This window comes from Cynocephalus volans, chromosome 2 (genome assembly GCF_027409185.1).
Source record: "Cynocephalus volans isolate mCynVol1 chromosome 2, mCynVol1.pri, whole genome shotgun sequence".
Taxonomy (NCBI): Eukaryota; Metazoa; Chordata; class Mammalia; order Dermoptera; family Cynocephalidae; genus Cynocephalus; species Cynocephalus volans.
The window spans coordinates 41,830,868-41,843,186 of NC_084461.1; the positions used below are offsets into that span (position 1 = coordinate 41,830,868).

Here is a 12,319-nt window from a genome sequence, read left to right on the forward strand (position 1 = left end):
GAAGCAGAGCCTCCCAAAAGGACTCAATTGTCATAAATCCCCTCCCCAGGAGGAATCAGGGAAGATCACTCTTTATCACCAGAGATGACAAGGCTCTGCAGCACACCTAAACAGACATTGTCACGAAATTATCCTATCTTCCATCTATACTCCTGAGAGCTCATTTACCTTTCCAAAAAGTCATTTGTTTTCCCAGAAGTGGCCTTTCTCCTCCTCCCCATCCCCTATTAAGCCCCAAATTCTGACTGCCCCTTTAAGCCACATTTTTTCTGTGAACTCCTGTACATATGTCACTAAATCTGTCTTTTTTTTTGCCGATCTGTCCTTTGTCAGTTTGATTCAACCTAAGAAGGTAGAGGAAATGTTTATTGGGATTCCCTTGCTCATTCCAGAACCTGCACCTGAGCCAGTTTCCCAGATTTCTGCTGGGGGCCAGTCAAGTGAGGGCAGTGAGAGCCTCTCCTTGACTTTTCTCTCTTCAGTTTAATCCTCAAGCCCTTAACCACTAACTCCCCAAATATAATATATGCATATCATACTATACAAAAGATATATATTATATTTTTTATTTATATATACATATATCACAATTATGCAGGATATATATAGAGCCAACTTTCATTTTGAACAGTGTTAAATAAAGAAAAAATATCAAGCATGTACTTTGTTTGTCCTATATTAACTGTACCGCTGGCTAATCACATAGTAGAGAAGGAAAACTTTCTCTTTGTAGAATTCCGGCAGATAAACTGAAAAGATCATAGAAATATAATACAATGATGTTGCAACCCCAGTGAATCACCGATCTAGTCATTTTGCAACAACTGCTGAAATCACATCAAAAACAGAATTACATGCCTCTTGGGGAAGAACATCCACCACCTAAGAAGTAATCTCGTCAGAAAAAGAAAGTTGGAGGGGAGTCCTAAAACTGATTAAGTCTCTAGATCCAATTCCCCGTTCACAGAAAATGCAGGATGGAAGAACACGTTACATAAACTCCATCCCATGATCCAGCTGTAGAAGAACTCTACTAGATGAATGACCTGATTTTTTCTAAAAGGGAGAGAGAGACAATCCTGTTTGGGAAAACTGAAGATTATAAGATACTTTTAAAAAAGGAAAACTAATCTGTAATACTTAGGGATTCACATGCCTGAAAAATAAAGCAATATAAACAAACAAGGAAGGAAGTCCATAAAAGTCAGAATAGTGGTAGTTACTCTAAACTAGAAGGGAAGGAACTGTGTCTGAGAGAGAACACTGCATTATATAAACAAATTTCCCAAACTCTTCTCCTGCTCAATAATGTTATGGTATGATTAAAAGTAGAATTGCAGGGCCAAAATGTAGAAAGAAAAAAACTAGAACTTAAATAAAATATGTCACTTTTAATTACATATAAAACTTTACAAAATGCTTCCTTAAGCATTGACCAGGCACAAAGTTTGCAAACAGTGGAGCACTGCTAGTGTGAAGTGCTTTGTGAGCACAGGCTTGAAATAACTGCTTGTGTGACTGCAAAATTGCTGAATTGAATTTTGTCCTGAAAAAGTAAAAAGAAAAAAAAAAAAGCCTACATACAGAAAGACCTTAACAGAAGACAATTACATAGGGAAAAAACTGAGCAACTAAAACTGAAGAGATGTATACATTTCAGCACATTTGCTGAGCACTTACTACATGCCAGAAATTATACTAGGTACCAGTACTAGGAGAAAATGTTTCACAATCAACTACATCTGATCCTGAGCCTATGTTTTCTGTAAATTTTCCTCACTTCACCTTTAGCTCTGGGGTATCTTTAAAACAGTCCTGTACCCTGCTTAAGGCTGTCAAAAAATTTACTTCGTCAGTGCAGTGAATTTCTTGAAAGAATTAGCTACTCAGTCTCTGTCCTCATCTGCATTCCCACTTCAGTAAGCATATTCGGGAGTCTAACCTCACCACAGCACAAGAAATACTCTCTCTTAGGTTAAAAATGACCTAATTATTTAACCCAATGACCTTTTTCCAGAGCTTATGTTTTATTTGATGTCTACAGAATGTCAGTTTTTACTAGAGACTACCTATTCCTTGAAATTCCCTTTACTTTGCTTCTATTTCACTATCCTGGTGTATTTTAAAAATTTTGCTAGCCACTCCAAATTCTCCCAAGTACCCCCTTCCAACTACCAAGGGTTGTTGCCCCTTGGGACTTTGCTCTTTGGCCTCTTTACCTCTCAATTTGACACTCCTGTGTTGGATTTGACTATTACATCTAATACTCTTTATTTGCAAAACTTTAACTTCCATTCAGCACAGCCCTCTTGATCTCCAGGCCTATAGCTCCAGGTGTCTACTGAGCATCTAAGCCTGGATAGCCCATAGGTTCTTCAAACTCAATATATCCAAGGCAGATCCATTAGCCCTCCCTTCCTCTGACCCATAACACTGACTCAATCACACACAGTAGTATTCAATTGATTCTACCTCTGGGCAATCAAATATGCCCAGTTGTCTCCAATCCCCCTTATTACTGGCCTTCATTTTCTTTCACCAGGACCAGGCAAATGACCTCCTAACTTCTGTAGACTAGAACACTATGTTTTATAAGAACACTAAAGGTGTCCTTCTAAAAGCAAAACTCAGATTATTTAACTGCCCTGATTAGACATCCTTCATTTGCAAAACACACTATCTTCCATATTTGTAAAATGGGACAATACCTGTTTCATGAGACTATAGAAAGCGCTATCATAAGGAAAGCATTTACAACTAAACAAATACATAATTTCAAATTGTAATTTGAAATTATAAGAACAGAATGCCTTGGTAGAGAGTAAGGAAAGGAACTTCTTTGGATAGAATGGTGGGAAAGGTATCCCTGAGGTCATGAATTTAAAACAGGCTATACAATATAGCAATTGCTCAATAAATGCCCTCTTCCACTCAGTATTTACCTCACTGGGGAATATAATAGAAGCTATCACGTATGGTGTTAAGAGTTGTATATTGAGATCAAGATCACACATCAAGATAATGGCAGCACTGACTCTCAGATTTCCGTGTGGCTAAGTACAGATTCTAGTAACCAACAGTATATACCAATTCTCAAAGACATGAAATTCTCATGACAATGGAATTAACTTCTTCATCACTTTCAAACTGTTGAATCAAGATTTTAAATGAAAGAACATGAAACAAATTTATAATGTAGCAATATACCAATGTGACTGTGATGACGGATGAATCGTATGATCAACACATTTAAAACATTTACGTTTTCAATTAAACACTCTTTTACATAATATAAACTGCAATGTAGCCTTTCTTTGTGGCAGGCCATCCTGCAAGCCCTAATTGTTATCTCGCTGTTTCCTGTAATACTTCACAGGTGTTTCTGCAGCTTGCTTTCCTTCCTGTCAAGAAATCCCCAGCATCAAAAACATGTAAAAATTTTTTCCACTAACATTAAAACATTTTGTGGTTAGCCAGCAAACTGATTTAGCTCAACAGACAATGTTTCAACTTCCTTAATATTGCACAATTGCAACGCATTTCTGCTTTTACAGTGCCACAAAAACATCAGTGACATCTACTAAGACTACAGAAATGTATTTCACTTCTGAAATATATTTTAAAAAGACTGTTCTTAAAACCATATAGTAATTTATATGTCTAAATGCTTTCTTGTTTTCATAATTAAAATTTTAAAAGTATACAGACCTTTTGGCAATTTGCAGTCTTCAGAGAAATGACATTAAGATCTTCTTGGGTCCTTTTAGGATCCAATCTCTTCAACCTTATCACTAGAAATAAAAGTCTGTTTTGCTCTTTTGTTAAAAGAACAATAAAAAATGGAAAAGTCAATCAAAATTCCCTGCATGCAATAGTGTTTACAAATATGTTTTAAAAGCAGAAACTCCTGCTAAAAGGAATTAAGTGTACTGCAACCTATATAACTGATAAGATGGGACCACTCTGATTGAAACCAAAATAGGAAATATAGAATCCATCAGTCTGACCTTTCCTTCATTTCACCACAGTAGTCAGTGAGGTCCCATACAGAATCCTCACAGCAAGTCAGAAGGCCACACTAACACGATACCAACACCCCTATAAAAAAGTGAAGCAATCAATACTATTTTTAACATTCAGGTTGTGTTTCTCATCATATGGATTTGAACTGACTTTATAAAATAACTCCTCTAAGAACAAAATATCTTAAACTTCATATCCAAAATTTATAAAACATTGAGAACACTACTCCTTGACTCTTGTAATTTCACTTCTCTCCCAAATTAAATCTCATATTGTAGAATCATGATCATCTTTTTTTTAATAGTCTGACAAGTCATTTATATGCTGTCAGATCAGTGCAATACTGATGTGATATGGCCTAAAATACAAGTGGTTCCATCTAACCCCAGTTAGGATGGCTAAAATCCAAAAGACTATGAACGATAAATGCTGGCAAGGCTGCGGAGAAAAAGGAACTCTCATACATTGTTGGTGGGACTGCAAAATGGTGCAGCCTCTATGGAAAATGGTATGGAGGTTCCTTAAACAATTGCAAATAGATCTACCATACGACCCAGCCATCCCACTGTTGGGAATATACCCAGAGGAATGGAAATCATCAAGTCGAAGGTATACCTGTTCCCCAATGTTCATTGCAGCACTCTTTACAATAGCCAAGAGTTGGAACCAGCCCAAATGCCCATCATCAGATGAGTGGATACGGAAAATGTGGTACATCTACACAATGGAATACTACTCAGCTATAAAAACGAATGAAATACTGCCATTTGCAACAACATGGATGGACCTTGAGAGAATTATATTAAGTGAAACAAGTCAGGCACAGAAAGAGAAATACCACATGTTCTCACTTATTGGAGGGAGATAAAAATTAATATATAAATTCACACACACACATACACACACACACACAAACCGGGGGGGGGGGGGAAGAAGATATAACAACCACAATTATTTGAAGTTGATACAACAAACAAACAGAAAGGACATTGTTGGGGGGGAGGGGGGGAGGGAGAAGGGAGGGAGGTTTTGGTGATGGGGAGCATTAATCAGCTACAATGTATATCGACAAAATAAAAATTTAAAAAAAAAAAAAAAAAATACAAGTGGTTCCTGAAATCCATAGCTTAAAATATAAAATCACCAATGTGCACAGAGAAACCTAAAAATATGTAAGCACAACTTCAGAAAAAAAGTATCTATATGCTTTTATATACTTTTTCTATATGTATGTGTCTCCAGCCCTCCCTTTGGAAGCCCTCATGACCTGCAAACTACGTGGCTGGTGTACATGAGCACAGCCTAGTCTTAAAACTTTTAGGAATTTTCTTATACAGCCATCCTCAAAAGAAAGGAAGCCAAGTTTACCAAAATAATTCATCAAAGATTTATCAATATTTTGGAAAATTTGCTACAATTACCCAGGAGAAGATGCTGGCTGAATTTTACTAAACAAAGCTCCTATTGGTCCCTATTTCCCTCCATTTCAGTTAGTAACAGGCATTACGACTGTTTATTTAATGGTTTTTAATGGTTATCTCTCTACTTTCTAAACTGATTAAAGGTTATTTCAAGGAAGAATGAAAAATGGCATCTCGTTCTATTTGAATTTCAGAATTGCATATTTTTTCTTGTTTTCAACAATGTAATATTTAATTTGAGGAAATAACACTGAGTGATAATCCAATAACTGAATATCTGTTTCCACAACATAAAGACCAGAATAACATTACAACTATTGTTCATGTCAGTTACAGGAAAACTATAGCAAATGGTTACATTGTTTTAGTAATCAAATAGGTTTGTTGCTATTATTTCCAAATAATTAACACAAGGTTAACCCAACACTGTAGCAATGGACATTTATCATATTTTTGGACAACCAGGATCTGAACACCCTTATATTCCATGTAAGGTTTGGAGAGAAACAAAGTACTCTAACTCACTATGAAAGCCTAACAGCCAAACATTCCTTTTCTCTACCTCTCTGAGGGCTAGAGCTTGGCCACTGGACTAATCATAGCCTCCTACTCAGAGCTTTAAAGTTACAGGGAGTCTGATAAGGACCTAGGTGTAACAGAGTAATTGATCACATTAGCAATGGCAAGTATCCAGCAATGAGAGTGCATTGTTTATTCACTTACCATTCGTTCAACACTTACTTACCAAACACCTACTATGTGCCTTTCATTTATCGATTTATTCAATAATTGTACTAAAAATCTACTATGTGCCTTTAGTCTAGGCACTCATATCAAGGATCTAGTGATAGCAGCAATGTCTTAACCAGATTATGTCAGTGTTCCTCGCTGTTTATCTTCCTTATGTCCTCGGCATTTCCAGAACTTGGTCTTCAGTCTTCCCAAAGATTGTGAGAGCTAAAATCCATTCAATAAACTATTTCCTGCTTAACTAGCTATAGCTTGTTTCTGTGCTTAAGATCAAGAACCTAGCCCACACATACCTATAAAGATTTATGCTGGATACTTCAACTATACCTTTTCTCCACTTAATGATTAGAATTCTAGAGCACTTATATCATTCGGCAGTTCACAAAGATCTATTTGGTCTTCAGAATAACTCTGTGAGATGGTATTCATAACACCTATTCAGTCCTTCTAAATGGCAATGCCAGAGGTTATGAGGTGAGCAAAGTCCCAGCTTGGGCAGCAATTCAGGACTCAGACCAGCCAATCTCTGGCCCTGTGTACTCCACTCCATGGCCAGTCCTCCACTGCTGTTCTTAGAGCTAGAAATCACATTTTTATATTTTTCCCTGTCTCTTTTGCATTTACAAATCAAGAGCATCCCATGCCATCAGAACTTGCCTCCAATTTTTATATCTCACTTCAGCTTTCTCTACCTTGACCTATGGTTTCTACTTCTTTTGAACCATTTTTGCACACATTCAATTTAATGCAATGGAAGAAAGGAACAGCAAATGAAATGTAATATAATTAGACTCCTCAGTACAAGGAACCATTTAAATTTTGAAATGGATTATTCCAATGGCTTTCAATATTATTTTAATAGCAGAACTATTTTAGAAATAAGTCAGGGGAAATCTTAAGTAGAAACACCCCCCCAACACACACACACTATATAAAACTGATTAAAATATTGCTGCAATGAGTGAAGAGTGGACAGGTGTAGAAAGCATTCGAAATTGGCTTCTTCATCCCCTCATCTTCTCCCACGACGGGTATAGCGCATGGAACAAACTATTTAAAATAACTGTATTTTATCAAGTTAGAGTTAAGCATAGAGGCCTCAGGACCCACCAAATCAAGATAAGGGCTCATAAATACCTCATATAAACTGAAAGCAAGACCCACTACTCTGGTAAGCAGTTTCTCCAAATTGCAGATGCTTACACCTTGATGCCAGTCCTTGCGATTTAGTTCTATATCAGTGGTTTATATCTCATGGTATCAACTTCTGAGGTGCTAAGAATGCAGATACCCAGGCCTCCTCCCAAAGATTTTGATTCTATAGGCCTAGGTAAATGCATTTTAGTACATATCCAAGTGACTGTCTCAGGACAAATGGCTCCTTCACAGAGAGGGCTCTCCTAACTGCACTCTGCTTTCCCAACAGTCACTCGCTGTCACTCACTACCACACTGTCTTCATTCATTCACTTCCTGGCACTTACACTTTCTGTCATTATCTTTTCAATTAATTTGTTTACTTATGTACTCACTGCCTCTCTTCACTGGATCATAAACTGTATGACATTGGGAGAAAAGAGGCAGAAAGACAAGTCTGCCTTGTTCACCACTGTAAACCAGGCTCTCAATAAATTTTTGTTGAAATGATTTTAATAATGCAAGTGTCACCTGGAATACAGTATGTAAAACACTAAGTTATTTCTCTAGACAGAGAAGACAGCTTGCCTTAAGACTGAAGATTTAGGCTTATTAAAACTCTGCCTCAGGAAGTATAGAAGGAATTCTAGGCAGGAAGTATTTAAGGAGATATGCAGGAAATGTATAAAAGTTCTTGTCTCATACAGCTGATTCATTCACCAGCCAAAACTAATTTGTTCAGTACTTTTGTATGCTATATGTGATAAAGAGTTGAATTAAAAATTGTTCATGCTAGCAGGGGAAAGATGATGCAAATATAAATAACTGCAATTAACTTCAATAGATACCCTAAAGCAAGATCTAAATCACAGGTGATAATACAATATCGCAAAAACATTAATGCTCCCCAAAATTAATCTACAGATTTTGTGAAGAATCAGTAAAAATCCAAAAGTACTTTCTATGAAACATGATTTTAAAAAGTCTACATGAAAGAATTAAAGTCCAAAAAAATAGAAAAACTTATTTTAGAAAGAACAAGGATATAAAGATGTATTACAATGTTTTAAAAAGTAATCTTAATGTGTTAATGATGCTAGAAAACCAAGAAGTTAATGGAATAAAATATGCAGAATTTTCCAGATTGCAAGCTAAAACTTATTAGTAGGTAAGGAAATCAATTTAGTAGTTATGACCAGATTTATTTTTTAATGAATTGTTAGAGAAGAGAAATTATCAGAATATAACACACCTATTAGGCGTAGGTGCTGATGAATGTTTTGTTTCATGTGTGAGCATCAAGTTACAAGGAAAAATTTATTTCTTACTTTGCGCATCATTTTAAAAGAGTTTGAAAGAAAGAGTTTGAAAAACATTAAAACAGTAGAGAAATAGAACAGCATATGGGACTTGAAATATGATTAGGGTGGTATTTCAAAGCTGTAGGAAAAAGAACTATTCAGTTAAGGATGTTGAGACACTAACTATCCACATAAAATAATAACAAGTTAGTTTCCTATCACATGCAAAACTTGAAACTATATTCCACATGGGTTAAAAAGTGAAGGGTGGAAGGGAATGAAAATAATAGGAGAAAATGTATAATGAAACTTCAAAATAACAAAACCACATAAAAATTTAAAGACAAGTGGGAAATAATATTTGCAACTCGTATAAAAAGTACAGAATGAGTATCCAAAATTTATAGCTACCTTATTTAAATAAATACAAAAAAATAAACCCAAATAGCAAAATGGATAAAGGATATTAACAGATAAACACATAAACACACACCCACGCACATAAAAGAACGTCCAACTCCAAATGCAAATTTTAAACAGTGATATAGCTTTACACAATCTCTGGAAAAGACAAAAGAGTGTATAACATCAAGTACTAGTAAGGATACAGAATAAATTATACACAAATACATGGGTGGGGGAAGGAGCAAACAGTCAAGATATTTTGGAGGGCAATTTGGAAGTATCTATTACAATAAAAATGCACATAATTTCTAATTCATCAATTCTACTATGTGGTATTTATCCTAGAGGAACACCCACAATTACGCCCAGAGATATATGAAGGGTGTTCATTTCTGCGTGGTTTATAATAGAAAAAAGCAAACGAGGGTCTAATGGGAAATATCTGAGTAAACTGGTATACTTATACCATGCGTACAAGTAAAAGAAATGAGCTAGACCCCTCTGTAATATAGCTAGATCTCCAAGAACTGATGTGGAATGGCAGAAAGCAATTTTCAGAACAATGTATATGGATTTATATGACTTATATTAAAAAATGCAAAACAATACTATGTAGTTTAAGTGAAGGTACTTCAAAAGGTTTATGGAAGGATTTATATTACTTTTTAATTCCATTTTTCCACAAATGTTTTGATGTATCCTCCTGTGTATGTACGTATGGATTCAAGGCCTAGTTTCTAAAATACAAAACAATACTATATAGTTTCTATGGATACAGACGTGCACACACACTCCCACAGAGCATGTGAAAGAAACATACATTGAACAGAGGTTACCACTGGAAAAGAGGAGAGAGAACAGACACAGAAGTGTTGGGTGGTCAGAAGGGCTTTGACTTCATCTCTCAAATGTTTTATTTTATCTCCAGAAGTTCTATGTGGCTGTTTTTAAAACCTGCTTTGTCTATTTTTTTTAATAGTATAATGTTTGTTTCTCATGTTTTTTATGTTTCTTCTTTTATGTCCCTACCAGGTATTTCTACTATCTGAGGTTCTAGAATGTCTGATCCTACTGCTCCTTAGCTGACTCTCAGTGTTAGGGGCTACTTCATTGTTTATATTTCTTTCTGGTGACGTATTTTCAGTAGGGGTTGCACAGCCAGGGTGGACAATGCATCCTTCCAAAGATGTTTTTCCACTGCTTTCCTGGGGTAGTATCCCACCTGCCAGGGGTCATTTGTGTGTCATTTCTCGGCTTGGAAGCTCCTGTATAATGCAGGAAATGTAAACTTGCAATCTAAACCTTGTAGAGGAAAGGCCCATGTCTTTGAATAATCAGGGGAGTCTTTCGGTTTTTTTTTTTTTTTCTTAATTATTTTTATTAATATTATTTTTAGTTGACAGATAATAATGCGAGTATTATTTTTAATGCAGAAAAAAGCTAAAATAAAGAAGCCAACTTGTCATCCCTTGTGTTATCAGCTGTTTTTTTTCCCCCAGGTCAAACCTTTCACTGTGTTTACAACCAAGGAAGGATCAGCTTTCTGGAAGTTTTTGGTTCCAACTTCTCTCCTTGCATGGATTCAAGCCCTAGTTTTTATATCTCTGAGGCTCTTAAAATGCAAGTGCCTTGGCAACAAACACAAAGAAAACTAACGGTTTCGATCAATGGAAATTGTCTTTACTTCTGCGTTCTTATCAATATACTGAAAAGAATGTTCGCTATGTATTAGCTATTCCTAGGTATGGCAGGAAGGTTTCAGATTCTCTAATTTACTATAATGCTGGAAATAATATTTAAATATTTTAAAAAATGAACTCATTTTCTTCACTTATGTAATTAAAAATTAACCAAAACAGTAAATGCATATAAGAGAAACAGAACTTCTTTGTATGTGCTTTACTGAAGATGTGGCTTTTGACTCAATTCTCAAAGATAGGAAGGATGTGAACTCCAGCAGGAGGGAAGGAAGAAATGAGTCCCACTTACATTAGGGAGCCCTGTGCCTGCTGCATAGCACTCAGATCTAACTTTTTGGTTAAATTCTTTATTAATAATAACTATGCAATCATTAAATCATATGTCTTCCCATGATAAGGAGATGGAGACATTTCCAGAGCTATCCTTTTTTATGTATAGACAGTGGGGGTAATTTCCAACTGGGGATAATTTTGTACCCCAGGGGACATTTGGTAATATCTGAAGACTTTTTGGTCATCACAACTTAGCAGGTGCTACTCACATCTAGTGGGTGAAGGCCAGGGGTGCTGCTAAACATAGTGCCTTAAAGAGTCCCCCACAACAAAGAATTATCCAGCCCAAAATGTCATTATTTGCGCTAATGAGTAAACCTGACAGAGAACTGCCACTTGTGTTACTACAGAAGATCCCTCTTCCACCTTCTCTTTCTCTCACTCTCTGTGAATATTAGGACTCACATCTTTTTCTCTGGATTTACAGAGAAAAACAGTCCTTACACCAGATTTGATGACTGCCTCTGAGAAATATAAACATTTTCTCTTCACCGCAGTCATTTAGGATCTTGTCTGCAACAATGTGTCTAAGCAGCAGTGCAAGGCTCTTGCTTCCTTTCTTGAACTCCATCTCCTCAATCACCTGACCCTGGAATCTGAGTGGTCCTAACCCAGACCTCTTGCCTGCCTGGCTCTAGGCAACTCGACTGTCTTCCCAAACCTTCCACTGTGACTTGTTCTGCACGTCTTTACCTCCCGTGTCTGCTTAAGCTACCTTTGTGCCTCATGCAGACCTTGCCAGGCCAGCTGCTCACATCTTAACACGGTAAATAAAATGTGCCACTGGATCAACATGGAAGAGCCAATGCCAACATCAGGCTAGTCAAAAAAACTGCCAGCTGCTTTGACTTAACCTCTTTGGTTAAACTACAACACACTGATTGAGACACTTAGCACTATAATATGCAGAGGAGGAAGAAAACTAAAAGTAACAGTACAAAAACACTCTAACTATGGGAATGCAAGCAATGAATTCCAAATATTGACACTGGGAAATTTATTGCAGTGATGTAAAAATAGTTCATTATCAAAAGATCGATTTAAAAAACCCAGTGATATCAGAAACAGAGAAAAAAAAAAACCTTTAGTCTTAGTCAAGTCAGTTACACTTTCACAAATTCATTATTATTCAGCAAATGCAATTTCTAAGACTAACCTATTCAGAAATAAGGCAATTAAAATAGTTTTTTCATAGTTTTTGAATACATCATTTCAAAACTGTCTTCTTGAAATAGGTGTAATTGTTTTAA

General features: G+C 36.1%; 1 protein-coding gene across 1 annotated transcript in view; it reads right to left on the reverse strand.

Moving 5' to 3' along the window:
* The window catches only part of EMB (embigin), a 42,226-nt gene that overhangs the window by 17,271 nt on the left and 12,636 nt on the right, over nucleotides 1-12,319 (reverse strand). The gene's annotated exons all lie outside the window — the stretch shown is intronic.